General features: G+C 38.6%; 1 protein-coding gene and 1 long non-coding RNA gene across 7 annotated transcripts in view; one reads left to right on the forward strand and one right to left on the reverse strand.

The window, feature by feature from the left end:
* Positions 1-23,753, forward strand: part of taf3 (TAF3 RNA polymerase II, TATA box binding protein (TBP)-associated facto) — a 233,654-nt gene that overhangs the window by 107,520 nt on the left and 102,381 nt on the right. Inside the window, exon 1 of one of the 6 annotated variants that reach the window (XR_011934018.1) lies at positions 6,843-6,959. The exons of 3 other annotated variants lie outside the window; for them this stretch is intronic. The gene's annotated coding sequence lies outside the window, so the exon portion shown is untranslated. Of the gene's footprint in view, positions 1-6,842; positions 6,960-8,287; positions 8,434-15,527; positions 15,624-23,753 lie in introns of those variants that run through there. 2 more of the 6 variants (XR_011934016.1, XR_011934017.1) reach the window with 2 other exon arrangements.
* On the reverse strand, positions 2,327-3,664 carry LOC140387654 (uncharacterized). The gene is made up of 2 exons (XR_011933929.1): positions 3,602-3,664; positions 2,327-3,221 (listed from the first exon to the last, which is right to left on the reverse strand). It is a non-coding gene; the product is annotated as an uncharacterized lncRNA (long non-coding RNA).

Below are 23,753 nucleotides of genomic sequence, written 5' to 3' on the forward strand. Positions count from 1 at the left end.
TGTTCAATCTTATTTATATGCCACAAGCACAAGTCAGATATGCATGGATCAGTGAGTTGGACATACATAAAATATTATCAAAAGCTGTCAGTTTGGACATTGTGGAAATAATGAAGTCTAAAAGTTTGAGCATATATTATTATGTTGGCCTTCACAGCGAGAAGATTTGAGTACAGGAATAGGGATGTTTCACTGCAATTGTATAGGACATTGGTGAGGCCACACCTGGAATGTTGTGTGCAGTTTTGGTCTCCTCATCTAAGGAAGGATGTTCTTTCTATAATGTGGAGATACCGGCGTTGGACTGGGGTGGGCACAGTAAGAAGTCTTACAACACCACGTTAAAGTCCAACTGGTTTGTTTTGAATCACTAGCTTTCGGAGCACAGCTCCTTCATCAGGTGAAAGAGCTGCGCACCAAAAGCTAGCGATTCGAAACAAACCTGTTGGACTTTAACCTGGGGTTCTTTCTATAGAGGGAGTGCAGCGAAGGTTAACCAGGCTGATTCCTGGGATGGCAGGACTGTCATATGAGGAGAGACTAAATCGGTTACGATTATATTCATTGGAGTTTAGTAAGGGGGATCTCATAGAAACTTGTAAAATTCTAACACCATTAATAGACAGGGTAGATTCAGAAAGAATGTTCCCGATTGTGGGGTAGTCCTGAATAGGGGTCATAGTTTGAGGATAAGGGGTAAACCTTTTACGACTGAGGTAAGGAGAAACGTCTTCATCCAGAGAGAGGTGAATCTGGAATTCACTGCCACAGAAAGTAGTTGAGACGAAAGCATTGTGTAATTTCGAGAAGGAATTAGATATTAGCTCTTGGAGCTAAAGGGATCAAGAGGCAGGATGAGGGTATTGAACTTGATGATCAATCATGATCATAATGAATGGTGGAGCTCGAAGGGCTGGATGGCCTCCTCGTGCTTCTATTTTCTATATATATTTCTATGTATTACTTCTTTGTTAGAAAACCAAAGGTGTGAAACACAAAGTTATTTTCCTGTATTAATTATGCCATCTTTTAATGAATGTAATTTGAAGTTTTAACCTGAACTATGTGGTTTGGCAACATGTTTTCTCACCTATCAAAGATAGGAAACTTTTTCCAACTACTTTGTGAAATAGGCTTGCCTTGATTTTGTTTCTTTCTTGAGGAAATAGTATCAAGTGGCAATGTAGTAGAGGCATATGTACCATTTTTTTAACTATATACTGCAGTTATCACACTTCTTGTGAGGATGGGGAAAGGGGTAAAATTACCAGTAGTAAACAGTTGTGCACCTCCTGGTGACGAGCTGTTACATTGGCAGAGACCTGACAGTAGGTTACCCTTTCCTTTTTTTGTCATACAAATGCAGGGTCTGTTAAGATGAAGGTTAAAAGGAGGAAAGTTCATTATTATTTCAGTGGTGGAGACGATCTACAGCACTAGTGAAAGTTAACTGTTAATGGTTCTCAGAATGCAAAGATACCGTCACTCCCTATTGGGCTCCCTGGTGATAAGGGATTGACAAGGCGTGTTCCATTGGCTGTGATGTGGGGTAGGAGTTTAGCTGATGCGAAATAGAAATTGACATCTGATTGCTAATTGCTCACTGAGTTGTTGATGAGTTTTGCCCTAAAAATGGCTTATGGTCAGGATAATTAATGAATAATTGTACAGAAGTTTCTCATTTTAATTCTGTAAACTCTGACCTTTCTTGGCGATCGTCTGAAGATGCTAATTTTGATCTCCTTTCATTCATTAAATAGTCAATACTGCAAAAACATTACCAAGCATTGATTGGAATAAAAGATAGCTATAACTTGAGAGTTTTTATAGACTACTTTTTCCATTATCTTTAAATGGGATATTACAAAAGAGTTTGTTGCATTCCTGTGTAATATTTTATAATGTTTGTACCTGGCAATAGATACACATGGACATAAAGTTAAAAATTAATATTTTAGTTTCATTGTGTTTTCATTTAGTGCCTCTAATGCCTTTTCTTCGATGTAAACATTTTTACTAATGACCTCTGTTCTGTGTTGTAAAGTGAAATATTTGTGCTCAGCTGTTCTTGTATAAATACTGGGAGAATTGTTTTGCTGAATGCATTTGTTCACAGTGAATAGCTGGATTTTAACCCCTCCAGTACAAATTTGCATTTGGTCTGTACTTCCAAAGTGAGTTTGTTATCAGCACTGCTTCTTGTGGAAGATGTTTCAATTATATCTCGTGCGTTTTTGATCGTTGGTGTACACAGTAAATGTTGATGAACTAATCAGAAAAATGGACTTGGCAGAGTTTCTGAGCTTGACAATGTGAGGAGACTAAATTAACATTGCTGGATACCTTTATTTACCAAGTGTGTTCCGTGACCGTACCATTTCAGTAGTATATGTTAATTTAGCTCCCTTACAGTCATGGACTAAGTAAGCTCTCAAAAGTAGCTCCTTCTGTCATCAACAGTCACTGACATGCTGATGCAAAAACTTGCCCAGCTTGTCCAGCAAGAATAAATTTCCTGAGTTTTCATTTCTAGATGATGGATGTAGAATAAAAACAGAAATTGCTGTAAGAGTTCAACAGCTGCAGGATAAGGGGATACCATGCATTCCTCTGACAACTTCCCTTTCCTGTTTTTTCCACTAAAAGCAAATCACCACCACAATTACATTGTGCAATTATACAAATTCTAGCTGCTCTCATGCATGATGGAGCCGAACAGTTTATTTTTCAGTAATTCAAGTTATTTTCTGTACCACAGTAGTGGTTGTATGAGAAAATATTAGTGAATCAAAGGTCAGATTATTTATTTTGATGACAATCTCTTTTCCCATGTTTTCCTTCCCTCTGTCTCTGCCAGTCTTTCCTGTAGATCTTTGTCGTGTCATTTTGTGCATTACTCTTCATCACTGTCTTCTCTTCTTCCATTGTTCTGTGGACGTTGAATCTCTGCAGTTACACCTTGGTCAGTGTTTGAAAGCAACTGCATTCAAAACCACCTTGGATATCTTCACCCACTACACTTCCATAATATGCTGACTTTAATCAATAAACACTAAACCATATTAGCTGTTGTAGCAGTTATGATGTTTGAAGGTTTGATAAAGCAAATCAGATTTTTAAATCATAGCCATAAAAGTGCAAGTAGGACTTGTATTTATTTTCTTTGCAATTTATTTTGTTGCCGTCAGTGAATTGACCAAGACCCATGCTGCAGGATGTCACTGAACATAAAAAGTGTGAATAAGACAAAAGGATTAATTTGATGAGTGATTAGATTACACCAAGATTGAATTTAATATCCTGAAGATTGACGGAGCACAAGCACCAGCTGATGTTAATAGCCCACCCCTTCAAAATGTGCTGAACAAAGGTTTCAGTTAATAGGTATTTTTCAGCAAGCTAATACTAAAATGTTAATCTGTTGCTTTAATAGGTAGAACTTTGTGTGTAAATAAAGTGCATTCCACTGGGTGCAGCCTGTTAAATGCTGGATATATTCAATGAGTGGAATGTCGAGCAAAACATTTTGATTTACAGTCAGTGTTGTGCAGACATTGAATTCAAGAAGGGCACAGAAATATTTACTATGTTTGTTATTTACAAGTTCAGACTCAGCCATGGATAACACCGATTCTTCTGGTCCATTCTGCGGTCGATTATGTCATCTGTCGAAACTCTGAAATCAACATGTGACAATAAAAAGCAGGCTGAATGACCTTTACACTAGTACAAAAAAAACCTTCAGTATCACAATCTACCTTTGTGTATAGTTATTACTGAATGCCATACAAATATGAATATGTTAAAGATGTTTATTTTCTTGCAGGTAGGCAGTAAGGTTTACTGGCAGCCAAAGATGATCAGGGCCCCACTACAGCTGTTGTCAAGTCAGGAAAGCCAGGGATCCAATTAGATATCTTCTAGCATTTACAGAAATTCTTATTTATGTCTCTCTATGATGGTTTTCCAGCTGGAACAGAATAATATAAGGGCTCTAAAGACTGGAAATGTATTAATTTTATGACAGATATTTGGCTGTTTTAATTTGAAGTTTGTAGTACCGACATGGGAAGACGAAGCATCCAGCTCAGTGGTGCAATTCAGTAATGTGGTAAAGGATTTCCCAAGACTTCAATTCTCTCAACTTCACAGCCTTACCTGAACATCATCACGATTCCAACCATTTTTAGGCTGAGGATTACTTGATCTGTATTGGTCACTGTCACTGTTTTCAGAATGGTGAATTAGAAGTGGGCAATAATTAGATCAGACTACCCACAATGCATATAATCCACACGTTCCAGAAATAAGCTCAGACGTCAAATGGAAAATAATATTGCAAGATAACATCCATAAATTAGGCAATAAAACCTGTCTACATTGGAAAAGCAGGCCCCAAAATGTTCAGATTGGGAAGTTAGCAGTGCTCTTGCCTCACTTTGGAAGGTCGAACTTTTGAGTCCCAACCCTTGATTGGAGCACATATTCTGGACTAACATTTTAATGCAGCATTGATAGAAGTGCGTTTTTCACTGCACCTCAGTACACATGACAATAAACAAATCCAATCCAATTTGGATGAAGCGGCACTATTTAAGGAAGAGCATTACTTCCTCAACCATCACCACCCAAAAATGACAGTCTTCTGTTTTGAGGATGTTGCCATCACATTTGCCGACATAACTGTATTGCAACTGAAATTTCATGTTTTTTCTTTAACTTAAAAAAAGAGTCTGGATTTGAAGCTAAAATCTTGAATATTTGACTTTAATTCAAATTCAGCATTGATATCTGTTTAATCAGTGAGAATGAAGACATCACCTTGAGTTGGAGCTGAGGTATGCCATGGATTGATGATTGTAACTAACTCTACTCCATCAAATCATCAGACTCGGTAATTCCTGTAAAGGATTAATTCCTTGGTGCCGTCAGTGTTTATTTAAAGGCCAATTTTGTAAAAAGGAGAACGGTAACAAAAATAAAAAGAAGTTGAGGATAATTCCATATCGCATTTAAATTCATTCATTTATAACATTTGTACAAAGTTTTATATTTTTATATTGACTTTAAAAAGTTAAGTTGCCATAGTCACAGGTGACCTTAGGCTGCTTTCCCGTTTGAGGGGGAAGCTGACGGGTGGTGATTTAACCTGAGGATCACCACACCTCAGGCGAGGGGCAAGGTTGAGAAGGCAAATTCCGGATGCCTGGTCAACTCTCAACAGTGGCTAAGAGGCTGGGCCATATGCCATAACCTTTTTAAGTTTAATGTGGTGCAGAAAGGTCCATTTGTTCCACGAGTGACAATATAAGAAATAGGGCTTGGTTAGTTTATAAACAAACTTTATTAAAAGAAAAGAATATTTAAACTTCACTAACAGATTACACATTAGTTCCCATTTAACAACACGTCCAATGAACATACAGCTCTCCTTCCACTTACATAGACAGGCAAAAATGATACTTGTATTTACAAAGTGATTCTCTGCTATAAGTCAAGGTCCTTTAGAACCCTTTTCAAAAGGGTGCATGAATAACATCAGCCAGGAATTGAACCCCCGCTGTTGGCTTTGCTCTGCATCACAAACTAGCTGTCCAATCAACTGAGCTAAACAGGTCACCACTTTAATGGGATTGTGATGGTGACATTCTAAAGAAAGATATTTTTCTGCCAGCATTATGTCAGGTGTCAGTACAGATCGTGAAATGAGTCTCTTTGAAATCTAATATAGGGCATTGTGTCCGTTTATTAAGTTTTATTTGTAGAGCAGTTATAATGTTGAAATGATGGCGATAACAACACCAAAAGCTATACTAGAGTAAAATCCTAGGCAAATTATTCTATGAACATCCTGTATTTTCTGTGAAGTGACCATCACCAATTCTTTGGCAACTATTCGGAATATATTTATCAAATCTTCAGATAATGTGTAATTAGATTCCAGAACTGTGCCATATGTGATTATGAATTGTAGTGTGATGTCTGATTCATCAGTAGTGGGCAATTAAGAATTGGAAGGTAATTTTATGCCTTTATATTTGAGCCTAGAATTTATTTTCCCCATACCTATAATGTCATCTTTTTTCATATTTTTCAAAGTGCTTTTATGGTCAAATATTTCTGAAGCGTGACCCTTTGTTTTCATCAGCTGATTGGGATATTTGAGTAATTTAATTAAACACAATTTCTAACTTCCCATTGCAAGAAGGAAATGCTAGGAAACAATGTAATTATGTTGTTTATTTAACAATAATTCCAGTCAGTTACCTAAATTTGTACTTGAGATATCAATCTTCGGTGTCTTAGTTGCACTTTTGCTAAATATTTGCCTGGGTAGTCTCATAGATTTAACTTTGCTTCCTTTTTTTCTATTGTTGAGAATAACATTTATATTTGAATTTTATTTTAAAAGCTTGGATCAATATATAAAGCCAGCAGCTACCTGACTGACACAGTTTAAATCTTTTATGTATTTTTTTAAAATTCTGCATTAAAAATGAGAAGGATGATTTATACGTATTGTAGTAGTGCAGCAAAAACAACTGTCTGGTTGTTCTACCATCTATACAAACCTTTATAAGTGTGAAACAGAGCCTCGTTAACACAAATTTAGAATACAAGAATTGGCCTTAATATACTGGATACTGTTCAACTCTGGGGCAAAATACACCATAACAATGACATTTTGTTACCATCTATGGTCCTGATTGTAGCGATCACTGCATTCCATTAGAATATGCATGTTTGGGGTTTTAAGTCACAATAATGTTTTGGTATTGAACTTTTTCAGCAATGAAGAAATGTCACATTGTTTACTTTGTTACAGAACTCCTTGAAACCTAAGTAAGGACAGTTTGTAATCATTTTGCATCAAGACTCTGCAATCGACTTGTAAAAATGTATTTTGGTATATACAGCTCAAGACATTTTAATTCCTGAGTGCCTGTTCATATAGGAATGTAAGTGTACATACACAATTTTTATATCTTCCATTCGTTCCTATAGCCTCCCCCCAAAAAGGTTTTGTACAAATGTTATATATGAATGAATTTAAATGTTTCTGAGTATAATTTACTGGAAAAGTACAATTCATCTTTTCCCCTCCGCTGCGCACTTTTTGGGGAAAAAATTCAAATTGAGAAGTTGAAGCCCTGTTTTCATTTCAGAAAAAGACTTTTCGTTTTCCTTGCTTGTAAATATGTCACTGACAGTTCCACAGAAGTATGTTTTATGTACAAAATAATTAGTGCATTGGGGCGCTGATGTGTAGTGTGAGAACAATGGGAGTAAGGTAGCAACCCAAAGCAGAGCTGGGAAAATAAGAGGGAGAGTTTCACTTTGGCTAGAGTAAATTGGTACCTAAACAGCTGGTTAAAAAGTCATTTATTCAGAAATTGGGCACTAAAATAAATAATTCAAGAAATAAAAGATTCTTATCCATTTGAAAATGTAGATTATTTACCCAAATATTAAAAAATTCCCATTTAACATGTATCTACATACTTCAAAATAATTTTAGTGACGAATGTGAGTTTTGAAGAAGCTAGAATGATTTGGTATCTTGGGAGTTTAAAAATAAACTGATTTTAAAACAGGCAAGTTTTACAAAACAAAATTCTGTTTAATAGTAATTGATAAAGTCAAAATGATGGTCAAGATTCATGATGGTGGGCTTTTGAGCAGATTTATGTTTAAACGAACTTGAGGAAAGGAAGTTAGGAATTACAGGTTATTTCACCCCAATGCACCCACACACACACACGCACACACACACCCCACACCACCAGGCAGCCTGCCAAACAACAGCCTACAGAAGCTTTTCTTCCTCGCTCACCCAAATATAAGGAAGGGGCAGTATTTCATAAGCCAAGTGATCTTGATATAACGATTTATTTTGTCGAAATTTAAAAATAATTTCATGTTCCTACTTAATTTTTTCATGTTAATACGTCTGTATAAATTCTTCTCCATTCACGAGCAACGTGTATGAAGTGCAGCATTTCAAACTGTTTTGCTTTAAATGTGTTTAGTTAAGCCTGGAACAAGGGGAGGGTTTATTGTGCTGAAGGACTAAATGTACTTCAAGCATGGAAACGCATGGAGCTGATGGGGGGGGGGCTTTATTTTTTGTTTTATTGTCAAAATGGTTCTGAAATTTTAATTGTTTAAAATTTGCAGTTGCAATTACAACAGCTTGCAGTGGATTTTAGCTAGGTGGTGTCTGGGGCAGAACAGTGTCTGTACAGTTTCACATGCCAATACATGCTGCTGCATGCAGTATGACTAGATGACATCCATAGTCATTCAGCCGTTTCTTTCTCATGGAGATGCCAGACGCCAGGCGCCAGTCTGTTTGGTCTTTACATCATGATTGCTGCAAGAATGCCAGCCCACTACATGGATGGCACGAAACCAGCAGATAAGTGGAATCATGTAATACAAATTAGGCATATAGTCACCTCTTTTTTAAAAAAAAATAAATCGCTGCTACCTTGCTCTGGTATGTGTTTGCTACATGCGATTCGAACAGAATTTTTAAAAAAGTTTTTACACAGCTCATTTAAAGAGTGGCTTAAAAATCTCTAATTTATAATAGAACCTTTTCAACTTTAATTTCCTATTTGTTTCTGGATACGTGAGATTCAGTGAATATCCACTTTTAAATTAAAATGAAAACAAATACAGCAATAGAGAAAGATATCTACTGAATCCCCGACTGAAAACTTGCCTTTGTTTTTCAAGTGGATTCTATTTCATTAATCGTACAGACAATTATTCTCTTTATCATTGCATGCTGAGTACCTTGAACGTATGCAGGATATTCGTTTGCCCATAAAAATCCTAACGCAACTATTTTGTTTCCTCTAGCTTTGGCAGCATTTATAATATTTTCATTTCAATATGTGATTCTAAGAATGATGCGATTCTTATTCCCAGAGCATTACTATCCATTTCGAAATTCTGTCCAACATTTATCTGCCTGAGTGCACATTTGCAATATGCACCTAGTCGTTCTGGAAGTTATATATTTTGCTCACTTGCTACTTTTGGTGGTTAAAAATTGAATTAAATTTACGACATAGCCTTGTCAATGCAGGCTTGTTTCCAAAATTCAGGAGACAAAAAGCCAAAAGTCTCTCCAGTGAGTTTTGCTGCTTAAAGAATGGAATTGCATTTCAAGCATTGTGCTCTTTAATATCATTTTACTTTTTTTCCATTTTATGACCACTGATTGATCTGCTAACATTTTTGTTTTGCTGTAATAGTTGATCTCCTCACATTAGGATATCCAGTCAAGGCAATGTCCACAAGCTACTGGATTCTTTAAAGTTTTGTGTGCAAACCACCGAACATGTAGCGTTTGCATCAGAATGTTGAAAGACAGCTAACATTAGAAATATTGTGAATGGTATTTTGCTTTCACACAATGGAAGGACAGTGATGTTAAACGGCTGGATGGAAATATGGTCTATCATTTTAATAAAATATTGGCTGTGGTAGTGAATCTATCAGCAAAGCATTCCAGTCCCTCCAAAAGTGGTGACAAATTTCACTAAGTGATCATTCTGTCCATTGAAAAGCTGAATTTGTTTGAATCGTATCTTATTTGGGATAAGCCCGCTCAGTTCAATGTTACGCCCTTGGCTTTTTTTATGCCTTGTTTACTTCTGTTTTGTAAATGTATTTTGGACTAGTAGCCAAATGTCTGTTAGATGAAATCACAAATAATTACACTAGATAGTCCCCATTATTTTCATCAAGGTTTTAAATTCATTGTAAGCACGTAAGCATGCTTTTCCTTCAAACTGTACAAGTCTTTGAAGTGCAGATGAAACATGGTTCTTTTGCCACAGTGGTGGTGATTTTATAAAATTACAAGCTGGTAGCAATTGAAATGCAATGGAAATAATTTTTCCATTGATCTTAGCAAGTAAATGATTTTTAATTTTTTTTCCTCCTCCGTTTTTTGAGGCAGACGGTTTAATACTATTGTCGTTGGATCTTAAGACTCCTAAATTTCTTTGACCTTTCAGATGAACCCATCCTGAACGTAAACATTTTCTTGACACAGTTAGAGAAGGGGCCAGCAGATCTGGAGAGTATTAGTGGCGCTATATTTTGAGGGAAGTGAGGTCCCCAGGTAATTCTTTAGAGTTCCTTTCCAAGCCACAATACGTTTAGGCTGCATTTTTTAAAAGTAGCATATAGGGTTCACTGCCAATGCCTGTGCAGCTTTTTGAACTGTGATTAGTAGAAAACTTAATTAGCCTTTGCCTCTGCCATGAACCTGAGCCTATACAGTATAACTTCAATACAGTCTTTGTATATTTGATGCCTCCTTTTAAAAAAACTTGGCTGCTTATTTCTTACTGCCTAAATGATGCCAAAATGTAAATGCAAAACAATCCAGTGCAAGAAGCCGATATTGCCCTGTGGAAACCAAGTTTGCTTTTGCAATTTACTGCAAAATTTGGAAAATTGATCTGTTTTTCAGTTCAGGCATAGTACCTCCTATCTAATTTCATAACGTCTGGAGCAGTGACGATTACATAATTAAGTATTATGAGGTTAAATAATTTTGTTGAGTAGTATTCATTTAGGGTTAGGGTTAGTATTCATCTCCCAGTTCTCTTTCCTTCCCCATATTTAGGCAGTTTGTGAACTGAGAAGAAATTTAGAACAGTTTCATTATGTAACTGAAAACTTGTCCCTATTATAAATCACAGTTGCTCACTCCCATTTTTCCCCTTCCTGAAGTATTTGCAGGATAATCTTGTGTAGGTGTAATTCACTGTACGATATTTATTTATTAGGTAAATGGAGTCAAGACATTGATTGAATGTCTTTTGATCTAAAGGCAAAATTATGCAAAATACTCATTGGGAATTAATTTTGGGCCAGAATTTCCAGTAAATATGAGGCATTTGTAAATAACCATATTCAATTAACTGGGTTAAGTTTACATAAGTGGAAAACAACTGCACTTTACATGCATTTTAAATGGAATAGCCAGTACTCCATAGAATCCATAGAACGGTTACAGTGCAGAAGGATGCCATTCCATCCACCAAATCTGCACTGACCCGAAAGAGCAACCTACCTCGGCCCACTGCCCCACCCTAGCCACGTAACCCCACCAAACCTGCATGTCTTTTTGTACACTGAGGAGCAATTTACCATGGCCAATCCACCGTATCTGCACATTTTTGGACTGTGGGAGGAAACCAGAGCACACGGAGGAAACCCACGTAGACAGGGGAAAACATACAAATTCCATACAGACAGTTACCCAAGTCCGGAATCGAACCCGGGTCCCTGACGCTGTGAGGCAGCAGTGCCAGCCCTAACCCTCAATCTTCTCAAATATATCAGAGGATCATGACATTAATCGTTGAAAATACTGATAGCAATTGTTTTAAATCTGTTTATTTTAACTGCTATTCACGTCAGCTGTACAATACAGCTTTTGAAACAAAGCACGGTTGACCTACCCAGTTGGGAATATCCAAACTTTGTATCAGACTCTAGTTGCAACCAGGAGACAAAGAGTTTATCTATCAGGCTCTCACATATAAAGAACCAGACAGATCTTACTTCCACAAAAGCAGCAAATATTTACATTGTGGAATCCCTCTGACATCTGGTGGAGCAGGGAATCAGAGTTTTTACGGAAAGCGGTGATTATGACATTGCGTATCAGAGAATCGCATGTCAAGATATTAGCTCAAAATTTAGAGGGGTCACATAGATCTCAATGGTTGTCCCTTCAGAAGTCCTCACAGTGACTAGATTTGGTTGCAACTTGGGTCGCCTCCATATATTTTCTAGCCAAGTCCATGTTTCTTGAGAATCCAAGCATTTACCTTATGCACACATTAATCTAGGTTAACTATACATCTATATTTATGATAATTTTTCTGAATGTAGCATAAACTGCCAGGTGCACATATAACATACTTTGTAAACCATGCAAATCTGGATTTTACGAATTAGAGAACTATTAGAATCAATAGTAAGCAGCCTAATGATAAATAAAGTGGTTTTATTGATTTACAAAAATCTGTTTCAAAATATATCACCTTAAATCTACCATAATTTCTCATAACGTGGATCACGTATTTCTGAGAAAAAAGTTACCCATTAACTTGTTTACTCATCAAGTCCTGTGATCTGCTGCTCAAATCTGACGAGAACTAACCTGAATTAAAAATAGAAAGAGAAAAAGAACTTGCATTATACAAGACCTGTCACAAGTTTATAACATCATAAAATGCTTTATAGCCAAATAATAATTTTGAAATGTAAGCACTATTCTAAATTGGAAAATATAGCAGCTAATATAGCAAGGATCCACAAACAGTACTGAGATAAATGGCCAAATTATCTCCCGGGCTTCACTTTGAAAAGTGCCTTAGGACCTTTTACATATACCCAAGCGGGCCGATAGGGTCTCAATTTAATACTTCATTAAAATGACAGCACCTGCAACAATGCAGCACCCCCTCAGTATTCCTCTGACATGTCAGTCTAAGGTTATGTATTTGAGTATCAGGAGCGGGGCTTGAAGCCAATAACCCTTTGTGTCAGCGACCAGAGTGCTACCACTAAGTCAAGACTGACAGTTAGGTAAAGTATGCAATCTTTGTACTCAAAACAAGCCAACAGAGCTCTATATTGAAACAGACTCAGATATCAATGTCCTCCATATCACAAATCTCTCAGGCTGTTCATCAATTTCCAGGACAAAGCAGGGCTGCATATTTAATGAATTGAGCTTCCTGCTAAGAAGCAAATCGTATCTGGTGGCTCTTCTAAGCATAAATAGAATTTCAATGTTTTGTTCCAACCATCTTCAAGATTAATGCAATTTGTTATATGCATAGAATCATATGGTGAAAGAGACTAGCTGGTCCATCATGCTTATGCTGGCTCTTTGGTACAGTATCTGTTTATTCTGATTCCCCTGCTCTTTGTCCATAGCCCTGTTTCTTTCTTTTTAATTTAAATATTTACCTCGTTCCTTAGGAATTTTACTATTGAATTTGGTTCTACCACCTTTTCAGACATTGTGGGCGGGATTCTCCGAGTTGGAGGCAGAGTGTTTGCGCCGTCGTGAACGCCGTCGAGGTTCACGACGGCACGAAACGGCCCCTATCCCGACCGGTTCAGGGCCCGATAATGGGCTAGGAGCGGCGCCGCATCATTTACGCGCACCAGGTCTTGGAGCCGCGTCAAGGCGACGCCGCATACATGACGTGGCCGGCGCCGCATAACTGGCGTCACCCGCGCATGCGCGGGTTGGCCGGTGCCAACCCGCGCATGCGTGGTTGCCGTCCTCTCCGAGATGTCAGACAGATCTTGCAGGGCTGCGGAAGAAAGGAGGTCCTCCTTCAGAGAGGACGGCCCGACGATCGGTGGGCACCGATCGCGGGCCACACCCCATTTGAGGGCCCCCCCCCCCGGTGCAGGAGCACCCCCGCAGGCCGCCCCCCCAGCGTTCCCGCCGGCAGCGACCAGATGTGGATGGCGCTGGGGGGAACCCGCTGTTTTGGGCTGGCCGCTCGGCCCATCCGGGCCTGAGAATAGCAGGGGTGCCGGAGAATCGCCATTTTGGGTGTCTCGGGCGATTCTCCGGCCTGCGCCGCGCGGAACTCGACGGGGCTGTTCTCGCCGCTTGGGAGAATCGTGGGAGGGCGTCGGTCCGGCGTCACGGGAAAATTTGGCTGCCCAGGCGATTCTCCCAACCGGCGCGGGAGCGGAGAATCGCGCCCTGTATTCCAGACAAAAAATTAATTTCCTCACATTGCCTCTGGTTCCTTTGCCAATCACCTTACTTCTATGTACTCTGGTTACCAACTCTCCTGCCTTGGAAACAGTTTTTACTTTATTGAAATCGGGCTCATGATTTTGAACACCTCTGTCTCCTGTTAACCTTCTCGACTCAAAAGAGAACAACCCCACCTTCTCCAGTTACTCCTCATGACTGTGCTCTCTCATAATTGATACAGGATTGTTAGTCTTTGGAAATCTCTTCCACCCAAATGAGTGGAGGTTGCTTCATTGAATATATGACGGCTCAGTTAGACAGATGTTTGATTGGCAAGCGAGTCAAAGGTTGTGGGGACAGGGAAGAAAAGGCTGTTATGGCTACAATCCTATCAGCTATGATCTTATTGAATGGCTCGATGGGCTAAATGGCACACTCCTGCTCTATTTCTTATGATCCTATAAATCTCTTCTACACCCTATCCAAGACCTTAACATCCTTCCTAAAGTGTATTTTACAGAAATGTACACAATCCTGCACTTGAGGCCTAACCAGTGTTTTCTAAACGTTTGGCATTGCTTTTGAACTCTCTGCCTCTTAATAAAGCCAAGGACCTCATTTTTTTTTAGCAACCTCCTCAACTTGTCCTGCCACCTTTACTGATCTATGTACCCCCCCCCCCCCCCGCCCACCCAGATCCCCCTGTTTCTGCACAAGATTTGAAATTGTACTCTTTATTTCATATTGCCTCTTTTCATTCTTCTTATCAAGTTGCATCACTTCACATTGGGCCAACATTAAATTTTGTCTGCCATGTATCTACCCATTTCACCAGCCTATGTACTGCTGACATATGTTACTGTCTTTTCATTGTTTACTACATTTCTAAATTTCATATCGTTTGTGAACTTTGAAATGATGTCCTCAACATACCCGAATCCAGGTCATTAATATACATCTAAAAGAACAGTGGCCTGAATCGTGACCCGTCAGTTGATAACCTCTGATCCGGCCGATGCTCCAGACTAATTAAATTAAAATTATATTCACCAAGTGGCTACCCTATCTAACAAATTAGCTCCTGTAGGGCGCACAGACCGAGGGTGGAACTGCCCTTTCAAAATTGCTATGATGGGCCAGAAACACCAGATCTGCACTCACAGTCGTGGTAAATCTACATCTGAGACATTGAATCGGGTACATTTCTTGACTTTTGCTGAGTAAACCAAATTCTGTTTTTAATTGCATAGGATTTTGTTCCACAATTCTGTCCCTTTTTATTAATTATTCTGTTTTTAAAAAATCATATTAAACCTTTTTCATTATTTGCAAATAATTTATGTAAATTGTACCAGTAGCAACTAATTGCAGGACTTTTGTTTCCCTTGGAAAACCAAAAAGTGAAAAGTCCCAGCTTTTATTTAATTGTTAATGGGAAAATGTAGTATACATTAACAGTTTCACCTGAGTGCAAGTCAAATTCCTTGCTGCAAAAAAGGATCATGTACTGTACTATGCCATCACTTGTTCAACTATAAAAACCAATTTGTCATTCCTAACCCTATGTTTATTGTTTACTGTTCTCAGCTTGGCGCCAAGCATTGCAAAGACTAGAAGTTAAAAACATTTTGTTTTGGGGACGAGCACAGCCTGTGGTTTTGCCGTCGCCCCGATCAAAAGGAATCTTTTGTATAAACAATGTGTAGTAGGTTGTGCTTCCTTGCTGAGGCATATGCATTACAAGCCAACCACAGCAAGATGTGGGTTTGGATGTCCCTTTTGGGTTTCGGTCTGTTGCAGCTTTTTTTTTTGCTATACATACCATAGTTGTACATTGGTGCCAGTGTGACCTGGGGTAAGTATGCATGTGGTTCCCTAATCATTTGCAGTGGTCCAAATCATTTAGCCTTCTCTCCTGTGATGTCATGCCGATCAAATGATTTAGCTCTACATTTTAAGTGCTGCTACCGAGCAAACCTTCAAAGAGTCACCTTAATGACTGCCTTTTTGCAGAATTGAAAAATATTAACCCTTTCAGAGCAACTGGAGCACTTGTGAGCAAGATACAGCGTAAGTGGAGGAGCATTGGATCACATTAATATCTACTTTAAATCAACACATCGTTTTTAGGTGTTTGTGCTCATTTTAAAATGATTACACCAATACAATAATGTTAATTTCTGCCAACAAAATCTTGCTTCCTTTTAAAGCCCAATGTCATCGGGTAAAACCCAAGATGGCTGCTAGCAGCTTTTTGAGACTCACTCCATTAAGAATACTTCTTTGCAGAAAGATCTCTACTTTATTTCTGATACCACAGAATAACATAAGATCCCATTTCAATGGTTACGTTTTGTTCCTGGCACTTCAGTTATCTTCCACTCACAATTTTGACGCCGCGGTTATCCATATTTGGCGTGCAATCAAAATCTCTACCACTTTGTTTGCTTGCATAGTAAACAAACGGAATGTACTGTTTTATTCACCTTTTCATTATTAAATGTACTTGTGTTCTGCCTCTGCAAAAATTGGAACTAATTGTCGGAGCTGTGCTAATTAAATCTGAACTTGTATAAAACGCCTTTTTACAGTGAGTGTTATTTGGTCTAAAAGATCAAATTCACTGATCTAATTTGAGTATACCAATTATGTTGAATTATACGATAGAAAACAAATCCTTATTTTGAAGTTAATGTTTGGAAATGATTAAACACTTTTACAGGATTATAGGAGCACAGAGGATTGAGCAGTTGCTGACACATCGTGTGTAGTAACAAGTGCAAGAACCCCACTAAAATTTTACATTTTACTTTCAATGAAACATATTTAGAAATTCATCAATATCCCGCTACCGAAGACATTTAGTGAGGCATAGATGTCCCATAGTATCTTATCAGGAAAAAAGTCATTGTTTTATAGACCCTTACAAAACAGCATTTTTGCTTGGTAAATTTAACTACTGCGATGCCGTCTTTCAGTATAACTGCCAATTCTGTTACAATCTGCAATGTTTCAGTTAGATTGTTATCTAGAACCTTATTTATGAGAGGACGCAGTCACGACCAACTTCTTCAAACTTTGAACACAAAATGAATTATATTTCCTATATCCTCATGATTGTCGTGGTTAGGCACACACCTATCAATCTAATAAAACACTGTTACACTTGACTGTTTTAGGTATCACTGAGATAGCAAGAGTTTGAGCTTTTAAACATAATTCTTTAATTCATAAAGGCATGTCCTGGGTGGGGTAACCCAGGATTAATAATGATCTTATTTTGCAATAGCACTGCAATTTATGAAGTATATCCATTGTCATGTTTATTCAAAAAAGATTATATCAATCAATGACGAGACTTGTATATGTTAAAATCATTGCCATTTTCAAAGGGAATATATAAAGACAAAAGTACAAGGTCTAATGCATTGCATGAAACAGTATTTTAAAATACATACATCATCCTGTCCATTAGAGCTAATTCTTCAGCAGATAATCATTTTTTAAAAATGCTGTCAATTTAAACAAAGCAACAGCCAGTATTCCCTTGAGGTATCATAAGAAGACCTTATAGCCCTCGAATCCCTCTATTTAAAAGGTATATAGCTTTGGAAGTGTCTCCAGAGAATAGCAGCAATCACATATTGCAATAACATTTGAACTTGGATCATTTCGTTTTGCCAAAGCCATATGCCTGTACTTCAGTTAATTTACACCCATTAAGGTGCACTTTCACACTACCAGTGGCAACGAAAGCTAGACAAAAGTATTGCTGATTGCAAACCCAGCAATGTCTGTGAGGATAGTCATAAACTTCTTGCAAAAATCTGATCAAAATATATGATGTCTTTTGAGAGAAATGCCTGATGTGTCATTTGAAAAACCCTTTCTGTAATTAACCTTTTGGCCTTACTAAGGCCAAGTCACTCACTACCTTCTTGTGCAGAAACAACTTGAAAACTAACTTAACTATTTGAGTTAAACACGTCTTAGCTGTTAAGAATATACACACCGGCCTGAAAGGAAAATTTGGCAATTGGGAAAGAGTTAATTATGCTACATTGTACGCAATTTGCTATTTTTTGTTAACTTTATTAAGACTACTCTAGCACTTTGAAGAAAAATCAAAAGTCAGATAAAATATTTTTATTGCCGTACAGGTATTTTTTGTAAACCAAATGATGAACGTTAAGTTGACTATGCACAAGTGAGAATCTGTGCATATTCAACCGTTCAGTGTTTGATTGAAAGTACCTGGAGTTTGCGAAGTGACTCCTCTGCAGAATTCAACAGCTTAGTCTCCAATTGAATGTCACAAAGGTTTCAGGTGACTGTGCCCCTCAGTGGAGTTCAACAGCTCACTGATATTATCCACATCTTACCCAGCCTAGAGGTTTTCAATCTAACCAGCTGAGAACTACAAATAAATTATTTTAAGAAGTAAAATCATTTTTGCATGAGTTCAGTTTTACCGTGAGCAGTGTATTTGGTTACAGTAAATGATAGGCATTTTGGCCTGAATGTAGTGACGTTGATCGGTCTGTTTGGAGTATTGGGTAATTACATCCCAAAATACTGCAGTTTTGTGTATGTTCTGGTGTGAGCTAAACCCCATAAGTTACCAAAGCCATGACGTGATTACATTTTTAAAAAGACAGGAGCCGTACTGAATATTTGGCTCAATCTATGATCGAATATAGTGTCAGCAATTGGTTAATAAGAAAATGTAAAAACTATCCTGCCATATTCGTGCCATTAAGGGACAATAAGCCTTTCATGCTTACAATCAAATAGCACATCATGACTCCTTTGATTTTTGTCTTATTGTTTCCTCATGCTAGCATTTTCATTGTTAAAGGTTTGCATTTTAAAATAAATGTCATGATCACGCATATCACCACTACTTTATGATCTAAAATGTATTTTATACAACACATATAAACAGTATGACCATATACTTGAGGATGCAAGTTTATCAATTTTAACCTTGTTGAAACATTTCAAGCGATTTCTACTAAATTAAATTTTCAACTTGTTTCCTGTACTCTGATCTGTTCAGATGATATTCCGAACTGATTTGCCGCTTCCACTAATGCTTACCATTTTTCCCGGACAAGGTTTTATACATGGGCTTAAATAATGATGATTAAGCTACTAGATTTTAAAGCTATTTTCCAAACATCTCACAGAGCATATAAACTAACTTTGAAGATGAATCAGTGGATTGCCCTTTGAGACGCTGGCTTAGCAGCAGTGACATTGTATTGCAGCCAGTTTGAAAGCACATCAATGCTAATGCTAAGCTACTGGTCTGAGGCCAGTAGATGGAGTTTGGACTCCGAACTCTGGTTTCTTTGCTGGTCTTCTGCCTGGCCAGAACTTCAGTTGCCCTGTTCAGGAGGAAACACTGCATTTTCCAGGATGCACAAATACATTGAGGGGCTCCTGATCTTTATATTTAAGCTGAGGAAAGGTAGTTTTAAAAAGTAGCAGGCAGAGTCTAATTAATCATCTATGGTCTCCAACAGCCCTCAACGATACCCAGAGAGCTCTGAAAGTCAAGTTTGGCATTGCAATGGACTTACAGTATTAAAAGCAGAGCTTTGGGCGATTACTACCAAGTTGAAGGCCCTCCTTCTCAACCTTGCCCCTTGCCTGAGGTATGGTGATCCTCAGGTTAAACCACCATCAGGGAGCTCTCCCCCCTCAAAGGGGAAAGCAGCCTATGGTCATCTGGGACTATGGCGACTTTACCTTACATTTACCTAAGTACAAAGTGAAAGCACTGTCGCTAAACTTGCCGTGCAAATTGATCTTTAGGCTATCTGCTCTGGATGATATGCTAACGTGAATCCTAAACTGATGGTGATTTGACTGTGGTAACACAATGCATACGTTCAAGTTGTGTATGCTGCTGTAACAAGATGCAGCGGCTGCCAAAAGAAATTCAAGTTTGATTTTAAAAATTAAAACTTTACTTCTGCAGCAAATACATCTTTTCAAATAAGCTACAGGTGCGCAGAATTCCAGGGTGCGTGAGATGAGGTTTTCTGTTGACAAGTTTTATGCAAAATCAGATGGTCACATTGGCGCTGATGATTATCACAATAAGCATTCTTCTTAGTTATCAGTATGGCTGTTTTGATTGCCGTGATAATCTCTACTGACTGTCCCCATTGTATTGCTACACAACCAACCGTCTCTGATTATGATGCAATATATATATACCACTTCTGATTCAAATTCCTGTAATGTGCGACATGTATTTGTGTTGTACAAACTGATTATAGTTGGCAAGTAGGGTCAAGAGAAGATCCATGCATCTTTAATCTACACTCAGCATGTAGAAGGTCATCTAATCATTCTTTTTAAAGCTCACTTTATAACAGTAAATAACATCCTGTGTCAGTTATCTGTAAGCAGAATCACTTCACCTTTCCTCTGAACTGTCATAGAGCCTGCAATTACCTTGTCTACATTAGTAATAAGAGGGTTATATTTGCAATAATTCTAACCAGAGGGTTTTCAAATCTGGTAGGGCATTTGTGTGCAGACCTGGTGCGGATAGCAGGCCACAGCTCAGACAGAACAATGGCTCCTCACTAATCCTTTGCCCACAAGGTAGATTGGCAGAGATAGTGTATACATCTGGTGCAATGGGAGAGAAGAATCAGGAGTAGGTATCTTATCATTCGAAATAGATACATATATTGTATATATGGTAGCAAAGACACTGCTCTACTGCACAGGGGAGGAGCAAAAGGCGTAGAAATGCAAACGTCATAGTGGATTCAATTGTGAGGGGAATAGAAAGACGTTTCTGTGGCTGCAAAAGAGACACCAGGATGGTATGTTGCCTCCCCTGGTGCTAAGGTCGATGATTCAGAGCGGTTGGAGGACATCCTGAAGGGGAGGGTGAACAGTCACTGGTACACATTGGTACAAATGACATAATAAGAAAAGGGGAGGTCCTAAAAGCAGAATTTAGGGAGCTAGGTAGCAAGTTGAAAAGTAGGACCTCAATCTTAGGCAGTTATATCATGATTACTACCAGTGCCACGCGCTAGTCAGAGTAGAAACAGCAGGATATATGGGATGAATACGTGGCTGAGAAGTTCATGCGAGGGGGAGGATTTCAGATTCCTGGGTCATTGTGACCAGTTCTGGATGGGGTGGAGCCAGTACAGACTGGACGGGTTACACCTGGGCAGGACCAGGACTGATGTCCTTGGGAGGATACTTGCTAGAGCAGTTGGGGAGGGTTTAAACTAATATGGCAGGAGGATGGAAACATACTTAAGGGGAATCAAGAACAAGAAAAAAACAGCAAGGGGAATAAGAAAAGTGATAGGCCAGAATCAGATAAGGACAAGTGTATAAAATAGTAGGGATGGAACAAGGAACGTTAAAAGGACTCACCATAAGGTTTTGTACCTGAACGCTCAGAGCATTCAAAATAAACTGGATGCATTAGTTGCGCAGATGTATGTAAAGGAGTATGATATAATTAGGATGAGGGAGACGTGGTTCCTATGATGGGAACTAAACATTGAGGGCTATTCAGTTTTTAGGAAGGCCAGACAGAAAGGAGAAGGTGGTGAAGTTGCATTGTTGATTAAAGAAGACATTGATACAATATTGAGGAAAGATATTAGCACAGAGGATGTGGCATCTGTATGAGTCGAGTTAAGGAACACCAAGAGGCAAAAAACATGTGTATGGGTGGTATACAGACCACCAACTGTAGTGGTAATGTTGGGAATAGCATTGGACAGGAAATCAGAGATGCATGTGATAAAATCTGTGATTGTGGGTGACTTTAATCTGCGTATAGATTGAGTGAGTGAAATTAGTCACAGTACAATGGAGAGGGAATTTCTGGAGTATGTATGGGATGGTTTTCTGGACCAATATGTTGAAGAATCAACAATGGAACAGGCCATTTTGGACTGGGTGTTGTGCAATGAGAAAGGATTAGTTGGCAATCTAGTTGTGAGAGAACCCTTGGGGATGAGTGAACATAATATGGTAGAATTCTTTATTAAGGTGGAGAGTGAGATAGTTGATTCTGAGACCAAGGTCTTGAATCTCAATAAAGGTAACTGTGATGGTATGAGGCATGAGTTGGCTATGATGGACTAGGAAATATTACTGAAAGGAAGGACTGAGGACAGGCAATGGCAGGCATTCAAGGAACTAATAGGTGATCTCCAAAAGTTGTTTATTCCTATTTGGTGCAAGAGCAGAAAGGGAACAATGGTCAAACCATGGCTTACAAGGAAAATTGAAGATAGTATTAGATTCAAATAAGAAACATACAAATTAGCAAGAAAAAGCAATAGACCTGAGGATTGGGAACAGGTTAAAATTCAGCAATGGCGTACCAAGGGATTGATTAAGAAGGAGAAAATGCAATATGAAAATAAGCTAGTGGGGAACATAAAAACTGACTGTAAAAGTTTCTGTCGGTATGTAAAGAGAAAATGATTGGCAAAAACAAATGTAGGCCCCTTTCAGTCAAAAGCTGGGGAATTCATAACGGGGAGCAAAGAAATGGCTGAAGAACTAAATTCGTACTTTGCATCTGTCTTCACCAAGGAAGACATGAATAATGCACTGGAAGTTCTGAGAAATACAAATTTTAGTGAGGAACTGAAGGAAATTGGTATTAGTAGAGAAATGGTTTGGGGGAAATTAATGGGATTGAAAAGCGAATAAATCTCCAGGGTCTGAAAATCTTCATCCTTGGGTACTTAAGGAAGTAGCCCTAGAAATAGTAGATCCATTGGTGGTCATTTTACAAAATTCTTTGGACTCTGGACTGGTTCCTACAGATTGGAGGGCAGCTAGTGTAACCCCGCTATTCAAAAGGGAGGGAGGGAGGTAACAGGGAACTGTAAACCAGTGAGCCTAGCACCGGTAGTGGGGAAGTTGCTAGAGTCCATTATCAAGGATTCTGTAGCACAGTGTTTGGAAAGCAGTGGTATAATAAGACAAAGTCAGCATGGATCTACGAAAGGGAAATAATGCTTGAGAAGTCTACTGGAATTTTTTGAAAATGTAACTTAGTAGAGCTAACCAGGAAAAAACGGTGGATGTGGTTTATTTAGACTTTCAGAAGGCTTTCGACAAGGTCTCACATAGCAAATTACTATGTAAAGTTAAAGCGCATGGGTTTGCGGGTAGTGTTGTGAGATGGATAGAAAGCTGATTAGCAAAGAATTAGAATAAATGTATCTTTTTCCGTTCGGCAGACAGTGATAATTAGGGTACCGCAAGAATCTGTGCGAGAACTTCAATTGTTCAAATTATATATTAATGATTTGGATGAGGGAACTAAATGTATTATCTCCACATTTGCAGGTGATACAAAGTTGGTGGGAGGGTGAGCTGTGCGGAGGATGCAGAGATGGACAGGCTGAACGAGTGGACATATGCATGGCAGACGCAGTATAATATGGATAAATGTGAGGTTATCCACTTCGGTAGCAAAAATAGGAAGGCAGATTATTATTTGAATGGGTTTAAATTGGGAGAAGTGGATACTATGCGAGACCTTGGTGTCTTTGTGCATCAATCACTGAAAATAAGCACACAGGTAGAGCAGACAATAAAGAAGGCAAATGGTATATTGGCCTTAATAGCGAGACGATTTGAATAGGAATAGGGATGTTTTATAATAATACAATCCATAATCTTTATTATTGTCACAAGTAGGCTTACATTAACACTGCAATGAAGTTACTGTGAAAATCCCCTACTCGCCACACTCTGGCCCCTATTCGGGTACACTGAGGGAGAATTCAAAATGTCCAAATTACCTAACAGCACATCTTTCAGACTTGGGTGAGGAAACCGGAGCACCTGGAAGAAACTCACGCAGACATGGATAGAACGTGCAGACTCCGCACAGACAGTGACCCAAGCCGGGAATCGAACCTGGGACTCTGAAGCCGTGAAGCAACAGTGCCAACCACTGTGCTAC

Source organism: Scyliorhinus torazame, chromosome 13 (assembly GCF_047496885.1).
Source record: "Scyliorhinus torazame isolate Kashiwa2021f chromosome 13, sScyTor2.1, whole genome shotgun sequence".
In the NCBI taxonomy this organism is placed as follows: domain Eukaryota; kingdom Metazoa; phylum Chordata; class Chondrichthyes; order Carcharhiniformes; family Scyliorhinidae; genus Scyliorhinus; species Scyliorhinus torazame.